Consider the following 6,925-nt stretch of genomic DNA (forward strand, 5'->3'; position numbering starts at 1 on the left):
TGAATTTGAATCACAGACTTCCAATTTTATGAGTTTTTTTTTTTAAATAGAACAATTAATGAATTTAGGGCCACATGGCCATAAATTCTCTGCTATTTTTTCTTGCTTCACCATGACCCAATTCAAGATACTACAGTATGTCATGCATCACGTGGTGGGCTTTCCCTGTTCGCGCAAGACATTGTGGGATACAAATTTGAAACAGGAGAGAAATATGGAGGACGCGAGTGTGCGAATGAAACGTGAAAGACTGACTACAGTAACAGAAAGTGAGAAGAAAAGACGTCATGTTGCGAAGGAAAGGAAATGCAGGACCAAACTAATAAATATCGGTGGTCAGCGAGCACCTCGGTGTGATCAGCTGTTCGTTTAGTGACAGAATGATGTAACTGTCAGTGCATGGTCAAGGTAAACCTGTAGATGGCAGTAATGCAGCACTGTGGATACCAGCTGCCGTAAAACCCAAAAGAAGCAGCAGCAGGTAAACCTGTGCATGCACACACCAGACTTCCTCTGTCTGCTTGACTGCATGAAGCGAGCAATTTCATGCACATTATTTGCTCAGGAATCCCCTCAAATTAAATACCTTCCCAGCTAAACTAAACTTCACCAATTTTATGAAGTCGAAAGGCCGTATTGCTTTAATATTTTGGTGAAAAATATTTATACAAATTTTCTCTCAATAGTTGATCAGCTAAGACATATTTGGTGTCCAATGTTTGCTTCTTAGGTTTTGTGCTAAAAATAAATTGGAGTAGCCAAGTGTGGTAACATTTCTAGAAATAACTGTTGTCCTGACTACAACTAGGTCCCATCTCCCAAAGTCTGATATTGTAACGTGGATGATAATTCAGCAATCTTTCATTTAAAAAACACATCAATACTAGCTTGCAATGTCATTTGACTTTGAAATACATTTTGGCTTCACACTATGATTCCCTCTCAGATATAAGGTCACTAAACTCTATCATTCCTGGTCACTGGGTTGGCAGACCTTTTGTACCTTCTGTTTATCTTTTACTTCATCATCGTTTTTATTATTATTATTATTATTATTATTATTATTAAATAATAAAAAATAAATAATAATAATAATAATAATAATAATAATAATCGTTATCACTGCTGAACCCAATCCAGGCTTGAGGCAAACCATGTTTGGTTGACTTGGCCAGAATTGCAGCAGTAGGGGGGCGTCGTGGCTCAGGTGGTTAAGGCGCCATACCATGAATGCGGGCGACCCGGGTTCGATTCCGGCCCGAGGTCATTTCCCGATCCCTTCCCGTCTCTCTCTCCCGCTCATTTCCTGTCTCTACACTGTCCTATCCAATAAAGGTGCAAAAAGCCCAAAAAAATATCTTTAAAAAAAAGAATTGCAGCAGTAGGGTGGCCAGTTCCTTTCTGGGCAATTTAGAGTAGCCAGTTAACCTAACCGTATGTCTTTGGACGAAACCGGAGCACCCAGAGGAAACCCACGCAGATACGGGGAGAACATGCAAACTCCACACTGAAAGGCCCCCGCTAGCCATTGGGCTCAAACCCAGAACCTTCTTGCTGCAAGGCGACAGCACTAACAAGTGCACCAAAGTACCACCCATCTTTTACCTATACAAGAGCATAGGAGTATACCTTTAAAGCATTACTCTAATTTAGATATATTTTTTTTAAATGTACACTAATCCATGGTTCCAGGTGAAAGCTACATAAAGGTAAGGGTACCAACCCAGCTACATGGAAAGGTCCAGTTTAATGCCCTTATTTCTAAGGGTGTTGGGTTAGTAGGAAACTATTTTAAAAAAAAAAACTCATTTTTGCATAATCGGTCATTTACGAATCAGTATCTTCAGACTAGAGAACATCCCATGACACATTCCATTTTGCAAGCCTTAGCCTTTTTGACAAATACAGTTAATCACTTAACAATCTGTCAAAAAAAAAAAAACAAGAGTCCTCACTTCAAGGTTAAGACACTTATCCATTCTCAATCCCAAATAAGTTACCACTCACTTAACCCTATATACTGCTGGATGTCTCCCATTTTGGACCCAAATTACTTTGTCACTACACAAAAATGCTGATAGCAGCTGACCTGAATTGGTTGTCTGCCTGCACCATGATCTCAGGCTGACTTTGCAGCAGTGTGTAGGTGGAGGATGGAGATTTATAGCCTCTGGTTCAGGCTATGAGCTTTCTGCAGTGGCCATAAACATTAATGAATGAACAAAGTAGTCGGCAAGGCTATGGGATGGCTTGCACCTTTTGGTAGTGAGCCACAGAAAGGTTTGTCTGGGTTTTCTTGCTGGGTAGATCTGCCAAATATTATTCACAATTACACTCCAATACATATGTCGATTATGTGAAAATATACAGTATATTTTTAAAAATACCAACATATAGTCTGCTTTTCCTGCTGGTGAACAGTATAAAGATGACTCATATCCAGGTGAAGATAAGATATGCAGCAAAGCATTGCACACGGACAGAAAGACAGATATGTCAGACGCTTCAGTTTTGTGTTTTGCCAACAGTCTGATCGTTGGGTTGGAGTGGTGGCCATAGCAGGCAAAGCACAGCATGGCCTTTGACCAATGCAGTCTGTGATTAATGACAGCCAAGCCTTTGGCCATGAAAACAAATCTGAGCCTTTTTTTTCCCCCACCCCAGAGTAATAATCTCAAACACTTTCAAAAAAATGTACTAAACTGTACTTTGTCACTGGAAGGTGCACTCAAGGGGTGCCAAGATGATGGACTTTACCTGAACATAAATAACAGGAACAAGTTTGCAACTCCACTTTTTTTTTTTATTAAACACTCTGACAAAAAGCATATTTATCTGCACCCACTTGAGTGGCATCCTCAAGGGTATAACTATTGTACATTTAGTCAGCCTATATATGGTATATTTTACCAAGAAAGGTGTGTCATATGCTTGTTTAAAGATTTACTCAAAAAAAAAACACCACAGTCCATTTCTATACCTTAAATTATTTTAAATGTACACAATATCCACAGGGCGGCACGGTGGTGCAGTGGTTAGCACTGTCGCCTCACAGCAAGCAGGGTCCGGGTTCAATCAGGGCCTTTCAGTGTGGAGTTTCCATGTTCTCCTCATGTCTTTATAGGTTTCCTCTGTGTGGTCTGGTTTTCTCGCACAGTCCAAAGACATGTGGTCAACTGGCTACTCTAAATTGCCCGTGAGTGTGAATGGTTGTTCATTTTCATGTTAGCCCTGCAATAGACTGGAGACCTGTTCAGGGTGTAACCCACCTCTCACCCAAAGTCAGCTGGGATTGGCTCCAACTCCGCCACGACCCATAATGGATAAGCGGCAGAGAAAACATATGGACTAATGAACTCCATTCCAGGTAAAAGATACATATTAGAAAAGTTACAAAAGATGCACCAGTGATGGTACCAACCCAGACAGAAGGAAAGCTATGGTTTGGTAGTATTTATTTCTAAGAGTGTAGGATAAATGAATGAATGATCATCCATGTGAATAAATTCATTGTAAACAGATTCACTGTAAAAAAGACATATATCATAATTTCTTCCCATGGAAGGCACATTTATGATACTGATTTGGATATTTATGGAAACTAAGAAATGCACAGATCCATATCCTGCATTTTGGTGGCACATAAAAACAAATTCATATTAGGAAACATATCAGGCAAGCATAATGATCTGTCCTCTATAAGCCCAACCAAATTAAGAAGAACTTATAACAGCCATGAGAGTATTATTAAGAAGAGGAAGGGGGGAAAAAAATCCATGATCTTACCTATGATGAGGTGATGAAGAGGAGGAGCAGGCATGGTTGCAGATTCAACACAATCAGATGCACAATCAGTGCTAGATTTAGAAAGAAATCCTTTGAGAGGATACTCAGCTGTGCTTTGGTACTATCCTAATGCACTAAAAGCACAGCACTGAAGGACATGTCATGCTGTGCATCTGAAGGAGCAGAATGAAAGATTAAAGGAGCATCTGCAGCATCTCAGAGCTGTTTTCTGTCTCAGTGACCTCGATGTGCGAAAGCATGACCATGCAAAGATTTCACACTCAGCCCAAAAAGACTCGCATTTTCACATCAGTGGAAATTCAAGATGACTTCAGAGCTTGCAGCTGCTTTCACTGAGCTTTAGAGCGTATTCTGGATGCTTCGCCCCGCCCCTCCTCCGACACTCTAATGTTGTGAGAAGCCAGCATGCGTAGAGCCAAAGATTCGAACAACTCGAGTCAAAAGAATCGACTCGCGATTCATGAACCGACAGTTTTGCGATATATAATTTTTTCATTGATATTTATATTTTTCCCCAACGTCTTAATGTCCTTTAATTGTAGATCGTTGATTAATAGAAAGATAATAAGCATATATGGTATGTTATTCGTGATTAAACCTGATTATTAACGCACACACGATTATAACGTTAGTATTAAAGTTAGTAAAAAAAAACTAATCTGAGTCATGAATCAAATGAATCAAGTCGATTCAAAAGTGGCATTCGGTTCAGCCGTTCAAACCGCTTTGTTCGAAAGAATCGATTCAATGAAGTGAATCAGCATGTTCATCAGTATTGACTTAGCTTCACGAGTCCGCATTGCACTATTTAACTGGAAGGGCAACCAGTAAGGGGTGGCATGGTGGTGTAGTGGTTAGCACTGTCACCTCACAGCAAGAAGGTCCTGGGTTCGAGCCCAGCGGCCGGCAAGGGCCTTTCTGTGTAGAGTTTGCATGTTCTCCCCGTGTCCGCGTGGGTTTCCTCCGGGTGCTCCGGTTTCCCCCACAGTCCAAAGACATGCAGGTTAGGCTAAGTGGTGGCTCTAAATTGACCGTAGGTGTGAATGTGAGTGTGAATGGTTGTTTGTCTTTGTGTCAGCCCTGCGATGACCTGGCAACTTGTCCAGGGTGTACCCCGCCTCTTGCTCATAGGCCAAGTTTACATTAGACCGTATCTGTCTCGTTTTCTTCGCGGATGCACTGTCCGTTTACATTAAACCGCCTGGAAACGCCGGGAAACGGGAATCCGCCAGGGTCCACGTATTCAATCCAGATCGTGTCAGCTCCGGTGCTGTGTAAACATTGAGATACGCGGATACGCTGTGCTGAGCTCTAGCTGGCGTCGTCATTGGACAACGTCACTGTGACATCCACCTTCCTGATTCGCTGGCGTTGGTCATGTGACGCGACTGCTGAAAAACGGCGCGGACTTCCGCCTTGTATCACCTTTCATTAAAGAGTATAAAAGTATGAAAATACTGCAAATACTGATGCAAATACTGCCCATTGTGTAGTTATGATTGTCTTTAGGCTTGCCATCCTTCCACTTGCAAGTGGTAAGTGATATGCGCTGGGATCACACGCACAGCGGCTCAGTCCCGAATCACAGCTTGTGCACTTCACTCGCATGCTCTGTGAGCTGCGCAGGGCCGGAGTGTGCACCCTCCAGAGGGCACTCGCTGTTCAGGGCAGAGTGATTTGGAGCGCAGGATGCCTGCGGAGCCGAGCGTATCCGTGTATTGGTGTTGCTGTGTGCACGCAAATCGTGTATTGGTGTTGCTGTGTGCACACTAATCGTTTTAAAAACGTTAATCTGATGATCTGCTGATACGGTCTAATGTAAACATGGGCATAGTCAGCTGGGATAGGCTCCAGCTTGCCTGCGACCCTGTAGAACAGGATAAGCGGCTACAGATAATGGATGGATGGATGGATGGCACTCAGTAGAGTGTATACCTCCATCAAGCCATATATTCTCTTTCTCTCTCATTATCTCTAGCCGCTTTATCCTGTTCTACAGGGTCGCAGGCAAGCTGGAGCCTATCCCAGCTGACTATGGGCAAAAGGCGGGGTACACCCTGGACAAGCCGCCAGGTCATCACAGGGCTGACACATAGACACAGACAACCATTCACATTCACACCTACGGTCAATTTAGAGTCACCAGTCACTTGGAAATTCTGCATGTCTTTGGACTGTGGGGGAAACTGGAGCACCCAGAGGAAACCCACGTGGACACGGGGAGAACATGCAAACTCCACACAGAAAGGACCTCACTGGCCACGGGGCTCGAACCCGGACCTTCTTGCTGTGAGGCGACAGCGCTAACCACTACACCACCGTGCCGCCCAAGCCATATATTATTATTATCAAATCATTTGAACCTTGGGTAATACTAAAGCCGTACACCAAATTTAATCAAAGTCTGGAACAAACAAACAAATTGCATCATCTGCATACATACCTAGATTTGCTTCAAAATCTAATCAGCTGTTCCTTGGCTCACGGCCCACCTTTCCTCCAAATTTCATCAAATTCTGTTCACTACTTTGTAGGGAACAAACAAACGGAGTCAAAAACATAACCTCCTCCAACAAAGTTGGTGAAGGTACAAATTCCTAACTGCTAGTTACTGTGGATATTTTAAAAAGTCTACACACCCCTGTTAAAACTGCAGGTTTTTGTGAAGAATGTAGATCATGTTGGTCGGCACGGTGGTGTAGTGGTTAGCACTGTCGCTTCACAGCAAGAAGGTTCTGGGTTCGAGCCCAGCGGCCAGCGAGGGCCTTTCTGTGTGGAGTTTGCATGTTCTCCCCGTGTCTGTGTGGGTTTCCTCCGGGTACTCCGGTTTCCCCCACAGTCCAAAGACATGCAGGTTAGGCTAATTGGTGGCTCTAAAGTTGACTGTAGGTGTGAATGTGAGTGTGAATGGTTGTTTGTCTCTGCGTCAGCCCTGTGATGACCTGGCGACTTGTCCAGGGTGTACCCTGCCTCTCATTCATAGTCAGCTGGGATAGGCTCCAGCTTGCCTGCGACCCTGTAGAACAGGATAAGCGGCTACAGATAATGGATGGATGGATGGATGGCATTCAGTAGAGCATATATGTCGGTCAAGCCATATATTATTATTATCAAATCA

Source organism: Neoarius graeffei, chromosome 26, assembly GCF_027579695.1.
Source record: "Neoarius graeffei isolate fNeoGra1 chromosome 26, fNeoGra1.pri, whole genome shotgun sequence".
Classification (NCBI taxonomy): Eukaryota; Metazoa; Chordata; class Actinopteri; order Siluriformes; family Ariidae; genus Neoarius; species Neoarius graeffei.